This window comes from Cebus imitator, unplaced genomic scaffold (genome assembly GCF_001604975.1).
Source record: "Cebus imitator isolate Cc_AM_T3 unplaced genomic scaffold, Cebus_imitator-1.0 Scaffold529, whole genome shotgun sequence".
Taxonomy (NCBI): domain Eukaryota; kingdom Metazoa; phylum Chordata; class Mammalia; order Primates; family Cebidae; genus Cebus; species Cebus imitator.
In genome coordinates this window covers 45,621-61,384 of record NW_016107844.1, presented here as the reverse complement: position 1 = coordinate 61,384, position 15,764 = coordinate 45,621, and the positions used below count along the sequence as shown (strand labels likewise).

At 45.3% G+C, this 15,764-nt stretch overlaps 1 long non-coding RNA gene across 2 annotated transcripts in view; it reads left to right on the top strand.

Moving 5' to 3' along the window:
- LOC108293281 overlaps window positions 1–7,652 on the top strand; it is a 48,312-nt gene extending 40,660 nt beyond the window's left edge. The window contains exons 1-3 of one of the 2 annotated variants that reach the window (XR_001820623.1): window positions 4,086–4,140; window positions 5,529–5,660; window positions 7,006–7,652. This is a non-coding gene — a long non-coding RNA (uncharacterized LOC108293281). Of the gene's footprint in view, window positions 1–4,085; window positions 4,141–5,528; window positions 5,661–7,005 lie in introns of those variants that run through there. The other variant, XR_001820622.2, reaches the window with a different exon arrangement.
- Window positions 7,653–15,764: the final 8,112 nt, after the last annotated feature.

Sequence of the window (15,764 nt, the reverse complement as noted above, 5' to 3'; positions counted from 1 at the left end):
ATGGTGAAACCCCGTCTCTACTAAAACTATGAAAAATTAGCTGGGCATGGTGGTGCATGCCTGTAATCCCAGCTACTCAGGAGGCTGAGGCAGGAGAATTGCCTGAACCCAGGAGGCGGAGGTTGCGGTGAGCCGAGATCGCGCCATTGCACTCCAGCCTGGGTAACAAGAGTGAAACTCTGTCTCAAAAAACAAAAACAAAAACAAAAACAAAAACTCACGCTAATAATTTAAAATTTTAATTTTTCTTCACCTGGAATGACATTAAATAGCAAATAAAACAGTAAACAGCAAATAAAACCCACAAATTATGTAGCTAACCGTTTCTGACAGAAGACCTATAGAAATGAATATCTAATGTCTAAAAACAGTTCTGTGAGCACAGATCTTACAATCAACACCAAAAGAGCTACTATATTAATGCCTTCCTCCAGTTTTCTTGGTTTCTGTGTGGGACTATCACATGGTGCCATACTGCTCTTTGGGGAAGGGATGGTGGGTGGGGACCACTAGCTATGTGATCATGGACAAGCCTCTGTCTTCTCAACCTGCAAAAGGGAGGTAGCATATACATTGCCATTTATCAAGAGTTCCTGTAAAAGAATGCATATAAAGGTGTTTTGGAAAACATAAAATGTTGTGTATGTATAGAGTGTTTTGGAATTTTTATTACTATTAAAAAACTACAAAGCAGGAATCATGAACATTGCTGTTTTTATTCCCTCTAATTTGTAAATTAATTTTGAAAGCATTCCTGCCAAATTTGCATAAATCCAAATTCATTTTTTTCTTTTAAACAAATTTGTCAACATCCATTTGGATGGTAGTATGGAAATTCAATATATTCACAACTTTCTCCCACTTTGCAGTAATATAATATACATCAGTGTTTTTATAGGGTATAGGGGTGTGTCCAAAGTAATGAAGTTTTTTATTCCATAGAAAAAAAGCAGAATAAACATAAAGTTGTTTAAACAGTTTTCTATGATTAAACACTTGTCAAACCTGTGAGTAGAGAAATGATAGGTCAGGGGCGATGGCTCACACCTGGAATCCCAACACTTTGGGAGGCTGAGGTGGGCAGATCACTTGAGGTCAGGAATTCAGGACCAACCTGGCCAATATGGTAAAGCCCTGTCTCTACTAAAAAAACAAATATAGCCAAGTGTGGTTGTTTCTGCCTGTGATCCCAGCTACTCAAGAGGCTGAGGCAGGAAAAAAAAAAAGAAAGAAAAGAAAAAGAAATTAAAAAAAAAATAGCCAGGTGTGGTGGCTCACACCTGTAGTCCCAGATACTCAGGAGGCAGAGGTAAGAGAAATTGCTTGAACCCAGGAGATGGAGGTTTCAATGAGCCAAGATGGTGCCATTGCCTAACACTTAGAAAAATAAACAACTTGATATAGAAGATGAGTGAGTCATAATCACATAAGGCCCTATCATAACATGATCTACTGTTTTTATCATAAAGTTTAGATAACTTCTGGATTAAAGATGTGTCTCTCCAAATGCAACAGCTGCTCACAGGTAAAGTCTGATTAACCTGCTGAGACTACAGGGAATGTGCTAATCTTATCCCTTCAATGCTAACATCATGAATAAATAAAGGTCTCTATTATGTAATAAGAACTTATAATAAATGACAGACTGACACAGTAGAATATTAATTGTAGTGAGAGACAAACATGTTCACCCTGTGACTTTGCGACAGTAACTTCCCTTAGCTTGAGACTCTGTTTCCCCATGTGTACTTGGGATGGAGTGAACTGTGAACTCTAAAGGGCCTCCCAGCACCAACATTCTGTGTTCTGATGGCTTTGATTTGACTTGGAAGCCCTAGTGCCACCTGAAGTCAGGTGATAAGGACACATGGGGACACCCGGCAGAGACAGGTTCTGTGTCCCAAGGTGATGCAGCAGATCTGGGGTTTGGGATGCCTGTTCCAAATCTAAATCCAACCTCTCCCTTGGCCAGATATCCTCTTTCCTAAACGGAACTCATTATCCCGGAGTGGGAGGCTCTTTTCCCTCTTTTCCCATGATTCAGAGGGGTGGGCTTCACTTTCTGTCTGTGTTTGTCTACCCATCTCCCTCCACGTCAGCATCAGCCCAGAGCCAGCGCAGCAGGTGACTCCCAAGTGTTTGTTGAAGATTGACTTGCGGTTTCATACTTTATTACTTATTAAATTTCTCCTTCTAGACTTGCAAGCATTTTATTTATTTATTTATTTATTTATTTATTTATTTATTTATTTATATTATTTTTGAGACAGAGTCTTGCACATACGCCCAGGCTGGATTGCAATGACACAGTCTTGCTCACTGCAACCTCTGCCTCCCGGGTTCAAGTGATTCTTCTGTCTCGGCCTCCCGAGTAGCTGGGATCATAGGTGTGCACCAACACGCTGGGCTAATTTTTGTATTTTTAGTGGAGATGGGGTTTTACCATGTTGGCCAGGCTGGTCTCGAACTCCTGACCTCAGGTAATCCACCTGCATCAGCCTCTTGAAGTGTTGGGATTACAGGCGTGAACCATTGCCCCTGGCTGCAAGCACTTTAAAGACAGAGCCCTCATCAAATTTGTTTCTCTCGCCCTATGGCTCCTTGTGCACCCACAAGGCGCAGCACACAGTGGGAGCTCAGTAGATGGGAATACACATATTTTGAGTAAGCTGGAAGGATGCCAATACCCATTTTGCTGAGATGGATATTCTTGCTCATGAAGACTCCCAGGATGCCCTAGATCAGTCTCAGTATGTGCCTTCTGCCCACTGGTGAGAGGAACAAGGATGCAACTTGGGCTGTCTGGGGAAGGTGAGGACAATAGCTAGAAACTGTCAAGTCCCAGAAACTCTTCCCAGTTTTGACTGAAGATGACACCTTTCATGACCTCAGTCTTTTCTTGCTTTGCAGTCTTGTTTAAAATGGCATTTGGAATATATCCTCATCCTACGACTCAGAAATGGAAAATATTATCAGACTGTTCATAGCAGCTGTATTCACAATACCCTCAAACTGGAAACAACGTAAATACACATCAGCAGAAGAATGGGTGGGCAATCTGCGTCTTGCTCTCCTAGAGAATACACTCAGCAATAAAAATGAGCAAACAACATGGGTGAATCTCAATAGCATCATCTAAATAAAAGGAACTAGACACAGAAGAGTACATACTGTATTATCCCATGCAAATGTAGTTCTAAAAACAGACAAAACTAATTGAGAGTGATAGAAATCAGAACAGCAATTGCCAACTAGGTACAGTGGCTAATGCCTGGAATCCCAGCACTTTGGAAGGCTGAGGTGGAAGGATTGCTTAAGGCCAGTAGTTAGAGACTCCATCTCTACAAAAAAAATACCAAAAATCTAGGTGGTGTGGTGGTGCACACCTGTAGTCCTAGCTACTGGGGAGGCTGAGGCAGGAGGATCACTTGGAACCCAGGAATACCAGGTTGCGGTGAACTATGACCCTGATATTGCACTTCAGCTTGGGCAACAGAGTGAGAATCTGTCTCTTAAAAAAAAGAACACTGATTGCCTAGGAGGTGGAGTGGGATGTGATGGGCTGGAAAGGGGCACTAGGGAACTTCCAGGGTCAGTAGAAATGCTCTATATCTTGACTGGGGTGGTGGATACAAAACTTATTGTTTGTTAATTAACCCTCAAATTAAAAAAAAACCGCAGTATTTGGAGCTGAGGTTCCTAGCCTCTCAATGGCCGCCTGTCTCCTGAATCAGACATCAGGAGAGGCAGCTGTGATTCGTGCAGCTGTGGCCACACTGCTGATTTCCTCACATCCGCAGGGGCGGCTCCAGCACGTGGCCCATTTTTCATCCAGGCACTTTGCTGGCGCTTGGTGAACGCCTGTCTCTCCCTGGGCTCTGTCCTGAGACCCACAGCAAACTCTCATCCTTCTTCCCATTGGCACTTCTTCAGCTCCCAAATCCTCTCTGTGTTTTCTCTTCTCCAGGCAAGTCCCTGGTTTTTCCATCCATGCTTTACCGGATGTGGTTTCCAAACACTTCTTCCTTGTATTTTCTCTCTCCTGGATATGCCCCAGCTGCCCAAGGCTCATTTCAAGGATTTTTTTGAACGCTTTTGCTGATGAACTTGACTTATACCTTCAAAGCAATTTGGGAGGAGGTGGACTGTGAACCTTTGTCAAGCCTATCAGTTTAAACTTTATTTTTTCAAATAGAGAAGAGAAATGAAAATGTGGTGGGAATTCCACAAAGGCCCCTGCAAATGACTGACATACATTTAGGCAGACAACGTCTTTGTGTGATGCCGGGAGGCTGATACATTAATAGATATAATTTGTAGGCTCCCAAGGAGAGGTTAAAGAGGAGAGCACAGATTCCTTTGAGTCCACTTGGTGCTCCCATGTCATCTGTCCCCAGACTTAATCAAGTTATCATATCAACTCGGTGTTTCCTGGACCCCAGCTCTCTGTCTGAATGAGGAAAAAATTTGCAGACAAATTTCTAGCAGCAGGAAGTTGGTGCTCTCCTGCGAGGCTGGATAAAAACTATGTGTAACCTCTCAAGGCCTCCCTCCCGCTCCTGCTGGGAGTTCAGTTCAAGTGGTTCCCTTATTTGATTACGCCTCTCAGGCCTTCTCTGGTGTAGGTATCCAATTCACTGCCGTGCCCACCGGCTCCCCACGAGGCAGAAAACATTAGAGTCACTCTTTTGTGAAATTATGGGGAGGCCGAGTGGGCCAAGCACTTTTGTGTGTGTGTGCGCGTATGTGTGTGCATGTATGCCTGTGTGTGAGGAGACACACAGATGTGTATAAAGAGAGGAATACCGTTCATTAGCAAATGTGGCATTGATTTATAATCATTTGCTTTAGTCACAGAATGACTGAGTGGTATCTTACATTCTCACAATAAAGAAAAAAAAGAGATGGTGAAAAAAAATCCTTCCTAAGCGCTAAATATATATATTGTTAAGAATAATTATTATTCTATAATAAAAATATATGTTATTATTCTTAAGAGCTTGCAAAAGCCTTATAGCATGTATGATTTACAATTAATGGACCTAATTTTTCCAATACAGTTTTCTTCCATGACTATATAATTCAAGTTATGCTGCTAAATATTTTATAATGAGAGTAAAAATTATCATGGCCTTTGTAACTGTATTCATGGGTGCATTTATTATTGAGCTGATATTGATGGGTTAGAAGATTTGTGCCTATTCGTCTCTCTTATTCGTTGCTTTATGAGTGTCCAAAAAGTGTGGGAATACATGCTGTGAGCTGTGCCCACTCTAGATTGCCTTTTTTCTCTTTTTAGTTTTCTCAAAAATATAAAAGACATACATTTATTTTCCTGCAGAATCACAAAAAGAAAGAAAGAAAGAAAGGAAGGAAGGAAGGAAGGAAGGAAGGAAGGAAGGAAGGAAGGAAGGAAGAAAGGAAGGAAGGTTAAAAAATCTTTGCAAGGCAATGTTTTGTATTCCTTTTCAGGCAATGTCAACGTAATCGAGGAAAATAATAGTAACATCTTTTTTTTTCATCTGCAGGTGCGGAAGACCTACTTACAACCCGAGAGGCGCTTTCAGATCACCCGAGTCTTCTGCAGCGCACAGGAGCTAGTCGTGCTGAAAAGAATGAAATTGGACTTGTCCAGGAGAGTTGCGGACAGCGCTGGGCTGGTAAGAAACGGAGTTACCATTCATCTATTCATTCCCAGAGAAAAAGGGAAATACACCCTCCCGAACTCAAGATGCCCATTGATTTATCCCCTTTAGCTGGCAAGACACTCGAGCCCCAATGTCTTCGGGCTCGTAAGCGTTTGTACTGAGAGAAGAAGGTCCCTCCCGGTTCCCACAGGGGCTTGGAAGTCAGGGGAGCCGGGAGGGGCGGCGGGGGCCGGGGCAAGAAGCGGGGCGGCTTTTATTTTGCGCCATAAAGGGCTGCACAATGTCTGCTGGAATTTCAACAGTTAAAGAGACCCCAGTGCACAAAAGGGCGCTCCGGCTGTAATCGGGAAATAAATTTGATTTTCTGAATTCTTTGGCGGCTGGTGACAAAGGGCCAGGTATGGCGCCGCGACGGGGGTGATCCTTGCAGAAGGCGGCGCGCGGCGGGGCGTGCGGGCCAGGGGGACAAAGGCGGGCGCGCCCGCCGCGCCACAGAGGCAAGGCCGGGCCAGGGGGCTCCGCGCTGTCCCTCGTCTGCGCCCAGGGCCGGCGCGGCCGCTGTGGGCGGCGTGGGGCAGAGACACGCCCGCGCCCGAGCCCCCGAACCCCCGAACCCCCGAGTCCCCGGGCCCGGGCCGCGTGTCGGGCTTTCCCCGCCCAGCCGTAGGTTCCAGCGCTGTCCCGGCAGCTGCCCTCGTGGCTCAGGGGCCGAGGCCAGGAGACTGCCTGAGGGACACTTCGCCGTGTCCCAAACCTGGGACTCCAGGGGCCTTCTTCTGGGGCCGTGAGCAACAGACTTTCAGAGCTTAAATCACTTCGTCAAGAAATGCCCATTAACCCAGCACTTCGGGAGGCCGAGGCGGGTGGATCACGAGGTCAGGAGTTCGAGACCAACCTGGCCAAATATGGTGACACCCCCTCTCTACTAAAAATTCAAAAATTAGCTGGGCGTGGTGGCAGACACCTGTAATCCCAGCTACTTGGGAGACTGAGGCAGAAGAATCTCTTGAACCCGGGAGGTGGAGGTTGAGTTAACCCTTCCCCAATTCAGCCTTTTGCTGGGGCTTTCAGGGGGCCACCAGAGATTCCCCTCTCTGTGAGGTTTATCCAAATCCCCCTGGCTCAATGAACTGAGTTTGCCCGCTTCTCTGTGTTTCTCAGGTTATATTTTGTCATTTAATGTGCCTTACATGCCTGTCCTTCAAGTTCTTCTTTGGCAGAAGTGGATCATCCTTTAATGACAAAGCAGGTGTTGGGGGGACGGGTTACCCCCTGAGAAAATAATACTACGTACTAGGTCTCTCAGGGCAGAAATTCATCATTCAAAAGCATTAAACTCTGCCCTCCTCACTCCCAGCCCTGCTCCGATCTTCTGGGTGTCTTCACCTCTTCCTCTGGCTCCTGAGTTGGCTGCTGCACCAACACGCATCAAACTCTCCTGGAACAGGAAGTGACCACTCACCAGGAGCCCAGAAGGCCCCGTGGGCAGAAGCATGGACTTCCTTCTCCTTATGGAGACACGGCTGAGCCATGTTTCCTTGGCACCACTCTGGAACCTTCGGACAGCCACCACCTCAGACAGTAGCCAGACTTTAGGTCCATTCCTTTCATGTCTAAAATGAGACAGTCCACAGTGTTGGTTTTCTTTATAGGGGACATCAGGATTCCAGAAAAGCAGACTTGGGAAGCAACAAAATGTTAGCATGCAGCTCACTGAGGCCCTTACACTTGGTCTGGGCAACTCTGTATGTAAAGTCCAATACCTTTAGCTGCTGGTTATAGGTGACCATATGTTTTGGTACAGAAATGAGGCTCCCTTGCTAGACTAATTCTTCCACAGGCTTCATTCATTCACATTCTTCTACTTGACCCTGCCTGTCAGGACCAACAATACCAAATAAACCAAAGTCTCTTGCCTCCTGTCCTCAGAATCTCTCAGAAGCATCCTCTTCCCTGCTGGAGCCATTTTATTTCAGGTTGAGCCTTAATTAAAATCAGCCAGATCTGTATGTGTGAGTGTGGATCGTGTGAATGTGGATCAATGTGTATGAGTGTGGACCTGTGTGTGAGTGTGGACCTATGTGTGTGAGTGTGGATCGTGAGTGTGGATCTGTGTGAGTGTGGATTGTGTGAATGTGGATCTGTATGTGTGAGTGTGGACCTGTGTGTGTGAGTGTGGACCTTGTGTGTGAGTATGGACCTATGTGTGTGAGTGTGGACCTGTGTGTGTGAGTGTGGACCTTGTGTGTATGGACCTATGTGTGTGAGTGTGGACCTGTGTGTGTGTGTGGATCGTGAGTGTGGATCTGAGTGTGGATTGTGTGAATGTGGATCTGTGTGTGTGTGATTGTGGACCTGTGTGTGTGAGTGTGGACCTTGTGTGTGAGTATGGACCTATGTGTGTGAGTGTGGACCTGTGTGTGTGAGTGTGGACCTTGTGTGTGAGTGTGGACCTGTGTGTGTGAATGTGGACCTTGTGTGTGAGTATGGACCTATGTGTGTGTGTGGACCTTGTGTGTGACTATGGACCTATGTGTGTGAGTGTGGACCTGTGTGTGTGAATGTGTATCTGTGTGTGTGAGTGTGGACCTTGTGTGTGAGTGTGGACCTGTGTGTGTGAACGTGGACCTGTGTGTGTGAGCCTGGTGTTTACGATCAGCAGTAAGAAGACTGGAAATGAGTTCTGATTAAATGAGAATCTAAATACAGAACAAGTACCCTAGGAATTGTAGCTAGATGAATAATTCTTAACCCAGCACAGTAACAGCAGCTTACAATGTGTGTGTGAATGTGGACCTGCTTGTGTGAGTGTGGTTTTTGTTACATGTGTAATGCTGATATCATAAGGAGAGTATTGTTGTGCTCACAGGATGTCAGGTATAGAAGGTTCCAAATGCTTTGTTGTATTACTTATCTATTGTTGCATAACAAATTACCACAAACTTAGTACTTTAAAACAACACATTTATTATTTCACAGTTCCTGTGGGTCAGGAGTCCAAGCACAGTTTAATTGATTCCTCTGTTTTAGATTCTCTTATAATGCTTTAATCCATGGGTCAGTCAGGGCTGGGGTCTCATCTGAAGCTTGACTGGGGAAGGATCTGCTTCCAAACTCAGGTGGTTGTTGACAGAATTTAGTTCCTTGAGGGTTGTTGGCCTGAGGGCCTCAGCTTCTTGAGGGCCCTCAGCCAGAGGCCACTCTCAGTTCCACGCTGGGACTTCTCTCTGTGGCAGCTTACTCCATCAAAGCCAGCAAGGGAGACAGCTGACAGTGAGAGCCGGCTAGTAAGATGGGTGTTCAAGTCTGCTGTAATATATTAATACCATGACACTGACATCCACCACCATTGCCATATTCTGTTGGTTGGAATCAAGTCAAAGGCTCTGCTCACACTGGAGGGAAGGGATCCCACAAGAACATGTACACCAGGAAGCATGGCCCATAGAGTCTCTTGGGAGTCTGTCTACCACATTTGCCTCACCCCACAAGTAAACTGAGGACCCCAAATGGGGGTGTGTCCTGGTCACAATCTCAGTGAGTTAGTTCAGTGGCTAGACTCAAATCTAGAACAATTATTCAAAGTCTTGTGCTCTTTCCTCTGTAACATGCCTCCATAAGACAAGTTTCAAATATGTGAAGCCTTTGGTTCTGAAAAGCAGATCATAGTCTCTACCCAGCAGTCTTTGCTGCTCAGGTTAACTGTGACCACAACCACAAAGTCACTGTGGTCCTCCCCTGAGGAATTCAAGGAACCCCTGCACCCTGGGCCCTATAAAATATTCCTAAACCAAAATGGTGGAAACGATCCCTTTTTCAGATCAATTAAATCAGAAAATTTTCAGAACATCAGGGTTTGCTCGGTCTCTCCCACCTCCACTCCCTTAACAAATGAGAAATCTGAGGTCTAGAAATGAGAAGTGATTTATTCAAGCACACAGCGATGACGCAGCCTCATCCTCTTTCTTTTCCACAAATTTCAAGCAACCACAGAGAATGGAGTGGCTTGCCTAACCTGGCCCAGGGAGGGCTGGCCAGTGGGACACGTGGAGTCAGGACTCAGAGGCCCTCGGGGCCACTCCTGTCACATCTCTCCCTGCAGCCTGCAGCTTTCAGTCTCCAGCTGACCCTTGACCCCAGGGTCGGAGACCAAAAGGAAAACAATCAAATAAGGAACAGTTCGGATTCCCAACAGGCCAAGTTGTCTCTTTCAGGAAAAATCTGCTCAGGTCATGAATTCTGGACACGTAATGGCTGTTTAGTTCATTCCCAAAAGACCACCCGTCACTGACAGACATGGCTTTATGTAATACGACCTTAGCATTGTCTCTGTAATTTCAGTGAGATTACAATTCCCACCTCAAGAGGTGGAAGTGAAGTCTGATTTTCCATGAAGAGTGCGTGTGTGTGCATATGCGTGTGTGTGTGTGTGTGTGTGTTTCTTTTTCTCTGGGTCCAAGTCTTTATCTTGCTAAATCCATTACATCTCTCTGCCTGTCTGCTCTGGAGACAAAAAGTGGCATTTTCTGGCCTGAGGTCACACTGCATTTGGCCAAACATTGTCCCAGCAAAGCTATGAACAAAATTTCCTCCTCCATGTGTGCTCTTCTGAAAGAGACCTCTGGCTGCTTTCACCATCCACTGTCCTCAGAGAATAACTGAAGGAACAAATGAAACTAGATATAATGAGTTCTGTGCCAGCTCATCTTGAGTTTCAATGAACTTATCTCTTTGCTGGCTTTGAAGAGCTGAAATCACTCCATGTGCTGGGGATAGTTTAGAGAATACGAAGAATTTGATCCTTGGATGGGCTACGTAGTTGTGATCCCGGGCTACTTTTGAGATTTTTTTTCTCCTGGGCTGAAACAGACTTTCTGAAGGCACTTGTTTTCAAGAGATGTCAGAAATATGCTGCAGAAAAATAATCATCAAATCATTTGGGAATAAATAAGAAAAGAGCATTTATATTAGCAATAAGATAATCTCTTCTGGGATTCATAACTAATTTAGTGGAAGTGTTTTTTTTTAAAATAAAATCCACATCAGTATTAGAAGAAGTGGACTGATGTTCAGTGCCGTTTAGGGCCACCAACCTCAGCATTTGCCGGATGCGGACTCAGGGACTCTGTCTCTTTGCACACGCTGCTTGCTGTTCTTGGAGAAGCTTCTACCTCCTCTTTCTGACGACCTCTTCCTACTCATCCGGCAGAGGCCAGCTGGAATGCCCCCTCTTCCATGAGGGCTGGTCCTGTTCCCACTTCCCCAGTCTCTCCTCACTGTGCACAGGGGTGGGTGCCCCCCTCTTTGTTCTCTCACAACCTCTTTATATAGCTCTATCTAGGTCTTTGCTGTATTTGCCCTGGGAGACGGTGATCAACGTGAGAACAGGGGTTTTGTTTTGTTCATTTTCGTTTTCTCAGGCCTTGGAAGACTCACACAGCTCATCATGGCACAGGCTTGATGGGCGGATGAACTGGCAAATTGCTTTGAGGAAAATCTCTTTGATTGGTACATTTGATTCCTGGTTAATAAATGGCTTACTAACATTCCTGTAATACATGCTGCCAGATAGCTAACACCATTGAAATGCTACAGAGCTGCTTTGTGCAAAGATGTGCTTTACGAAAGATAAAGACTGCCAGGTAGAAACGGAGCATATGAATCACTGCACTCTTGACAACTGAAAGAAAATTATGTCCCTGGTACTGCACATTGCTAATACTGTCTTACATTTATTGAGCATTCACAGTATGTCCAGACAATATGCTAAGACTACCATGATGTCTTTTGGAGGTTGGTCCTGTTGTGCTCATTTTACAGATTAGAAAACCAAGGCACAGAGATGAGTTGAGTCGCCCTAGATCACCTGGCCAGTGAGAGAGGCAAGTGTTCAAGCCCGAGCTGCCCCACTCTAGAGCACAGGTCACAACCTCTAAAGGAACACAGAAACTTTGTCCAACATATACATGGGCCGAAATGCAATTTAACGTTTATTGAGTGTCTGTGGCACACTGGTTCTTGCCCTGGCACTGTGAATACATAAGTGAAAGGATCAGGTCTCTTCCCTTGAAATTTTCTAAGGAGAGATGGGGGCGAGAGCTCAGATAAACACACAATTTATCAGAGTGCGGGAGGAAATGCAAGTGTCATAAAGAGGGATGATGTGCTATACGGGTTCCTGGAGGGAGCATGCAACCATCTGGTGGCATGGATCAGGAAAGGCTTCCTGGAGGAGGTGGCATGTTAGGTGAGCCTTGAAGGATGAGACATCTATGGGAGAGATCCAGAAAGAGGCTATGGAGGAGGGAATCTTTAGGATGAAGTGGGAGCAGTGGGAAAGAAGGATGAGAAGGTAGGTGGGGCCAGCACAGGGATGCCAAGGGGTCTGCTTGGGAGGTTGGGGCCAATCTGGTGAGAGAGCCAGGGGCTACGTTAAATTAGCAAGGAGAAGGATGCTGCTGCCCTGAAGGATGAAGCACTCTAGTAGGTCTGAAGTCCCCACGACTAGTGTGAGATGCCTGGGTAAGACTGGTTCCAATGTGTCTCTCCTTTCCAAAGTCTTTATCTTCACGGTTGCTTTGTAACAATGCTGTAGACCACCAGCTCCCACATCTTCTCCCCTCCCTGAATTACCTCTACATTTTGATTTGAGAGTCCTATGGAACTTTCTTCTTGCCCTTCATGTATTTCCAGGTGATTTGTAGCCTGTTTCTCAGCCACCCCTCCTGATGGCCTGTCACCTGGTTTTGGGTGCTCCTTGTTCCAGTTCTGTGATCATCCTCCGGGCTATCCTTAGCTGCTCCTCTGTGTCTCTAGCAGCACTCAGACATGGGGCCTTGATTTTTTAAAAGTACACAAATGGTGCTTTTGGCCTCTCTTAGCCTAGATAAACATGATTAAAACCCCACTGTCTATAAGGCCAACAGAAACTCACTCATGAGAATCCACTTAATGGCTTTATAATGAAGCTCTGCCCAAGTGTTCAACCTGAAGTGTTCGAGGAACAGAACCAGGGGCTACAATTTCCACCACAGATCACCCTCCACCTCCGCCGAAATGCACCCATGTCACCTTCCAGCAAGACCTGGGGAGGCAGCCCGTTCTTCCGTGAAGGGCCTTAGCCTGAGTCACTAGCAGGGGTTAAGTCCAAACCTCCTGGAGAAGCTGAGGCCACGCAGCAGGAACTTGGTACACCCACTTCTCTCTGCCCAGTGGCTTCTGCTCACTCATACCTTCCACTTCCTGTGGCTTAAGGAGATTGAACAGAAATCCAAAACATTCTTTGAAGGGGGTACATTGGTCATTCATCTTTGAATCCACTTAGCATGGTGCCCTAAACACAGGAGTTATTCAATACGCACTTATTGACTTGCTTCCTTCCAGCCGACTAGACTTCATGTACTTGAAATCCATTGCCTAGCATTGCTCTGGTGATCAGCCTCATAAGAGCAGTCCCAGGCATCTACTTCTGTCACCCGGCTTTGTAGGTCTTATTCCCCAATACCGTCACCACGTGCTTAGCTCCTTTCCAGGCCTCCTTCTACTTGCCATGTCCCTTTGAAGCTATCAAGCCAACAACGTGACTCTCCCAGTGGAAGCAATGGATCTGAAAATGCTTCTTAAATTCCAACGTGAATGTAGAGAAACAGCAAAAAATCATGATGATATTTTCTACAAAGGGCTGTGATAGCTGAGACTAGTGACAGGAATGCAGGAATAAGGAACAACTTAAACTATCCAGGCAAGGCACTGAAAGTGAACTGATGACAGTAATCTTCCAAGAATAATCACCTTTGAAAACAAATGTTGGTGAGGGATATCTTGCAGATTTTTAGTTGGAAAACAAAATAGATTTCTATCCGTCGTATATTTATGATTTCTATTTTATCTACTTCCAGAAACGATGTGAGAGACACGGGAGTTATCAGCCAGGAAAAGAGAAAGAACTCATTATGCATTGGCCCTGGCTTTAGAGCTGTGTGATTTGTCCCCTCTCTGTTTTCCATTTATAAAATGAGGGGGTTGGAACAGATAATCTGTAAAGTCTCTCCTGGCCCTGATTGTCTATGGATTATCGAGAAAACCAAACCATTCTCTTTCTCGGTTTCCTCCAGGAGTGAGTTTCCTTTCCACGTGCCTTTTCCTGGTGCACATCTCGCTATTCGCCATTTTTCCGCATAGTGTTTCCTGACTCACCCATGAGCCCTCGCTGGTCAGGACTGTGTCTGTTTGGCTCCCTGCCATCTTCATCCAGTGCCTGGCCTATAGCAGATGCTCAATACATACTGTCAAATAAATAAATCAGAGTTGCCAAAGGCAGACGATTAAAAGGTTGGGCTATGGAATGAAACTGAACACTTGTGTACTTGGAAAAGACTTTATTGAGAGGAAAATATTTTAAACAATCAGTCAGAAAACTTTCTTCAGGAACTCTTCCCCATGTCATGTGAGGTTGGTAAATAAAGTAAGCCTAAGAGATAAGTATATCTGTGCTGAACTCGGTATTTAAGCTTGTATTAGTTTTCTGCCTTCTTTTTAGATTTAGCTGGTGTTTGTCTGGCCATCCTTGATCTCTGGCAACATTTTAGCACCATAAGCAACTTCACAGGTTGATGGAGACGAGGCTGCCAAGTACTTCTAGCCACTCGTTCAAGGGTCCCTGGGAAGTTGGGGTTGGGTGGTTCATCACGCCATCTGAGCTAAGGTGAAGCCAAGACGTCATTTCTTAAGTGGAAAACTCAGCCATTCATCCAGATGTTTTGTCTTTGAGGAGTAAAATCCTGACCTTTGTTTCATATACACATATATATCGCTCAAAGCCCTTATTATTATGAGGCGTATTGACTTCAAGGAATCCAAGAACACCCATCTCCAAAGTGGATACAAAATGTCGAGGCCGTACCAAGACTGCAAAAACTGAAAGCTTTCCTTCCTGTCAGAATGACTGGCAGGGTCTTAGTTTCGTCGCTGCATTTTTTAGGGCAGCTTACACTACGTTTGAATTTACTTTCCCTTTTGAAAAATCAATTTCATAAATAGGATCATCCAAACAGGTAACATCGTTGAAGGATGCTACAGTTTTGGTAACAAGAAGACGTCACATGCATCAGTGTCTGAAGGCCTCATCTTCCTTCAGCCCTGGAAAGGATCCTAGGCAGCACAGATGCCAAGGTCTATTGGCTGCTGGGGTCCTAGCCAAGGAGGCACAAGTCCTGAACACATTCAGTGGGCAGAACGTACTCTGTAAACCCAAGTCAAGAGTCTGGAAAATGACTGGGCAAGTACTCTGCCTTGCTTGGCTGAGCAGATAGAATGAGGAGAAAAAATAAAGAGAAGATGAGGACTGAAGTCATTCAAAAAGTAAAATTCAGAGGTAGATAAATAGAAAGGGGAAATATTTGTACTGGTATGAAATTGAAGAAATATAGAATTGAGTCTTCAGGGGCCTGTGCAAATGAGTCCAGTCCTCTTTTTAGGTAAATAGGGAAGCAGAGGCTGAGAGAAAGGCTGGGACTGCCCTGGGTCATGGAGCTTGTTAGAGACACACCTGGAATTAGAACCCAGGCGTCCTGATTCCAGTGCTGACAGGACACCATCAAGTCAGCCAAAACTTATTTCACTTCGATCATCTATTTTAACAGAGCCAGAGGGTCCGAGAAGAAAAAACAGCTTAATTAGTTATAATCCACCAATTCCACTGTCCCATGGGTTCCAGTGTTTATTAAGGCTCGTCAGCCCAGCTGTCCCCCCATGCTCTCCTTGAAGCTTTGCCTCTTGCAAGAAGAATTGGGTATCTCCTCTTTGCATCACAGAGGAACCTGTAAAAGCCCCAGCCTGAGCGCTCACGAGGGCAGCCCCTTGGAGAAGAAGACATTATCCAATTCTGTTGTTTCTTTTGAAGGCCCTTTTTCAGTCTTTAAACATAGAACAATTCAAACATTTCTTAGGTAGCATATGTCTCTTTATTTGACCAGGTGGCAGATAGAATTTTTGAAGAATTAACTGATAGATTCTCATTCTCCCATTCCCCTACCTCTGTCCTGAACAGACACACACATCCAGGATTTCCTTCTGTCTTAAGGCCCTTTCTCTCTAGTTTAACAAACTGGGGCCTAA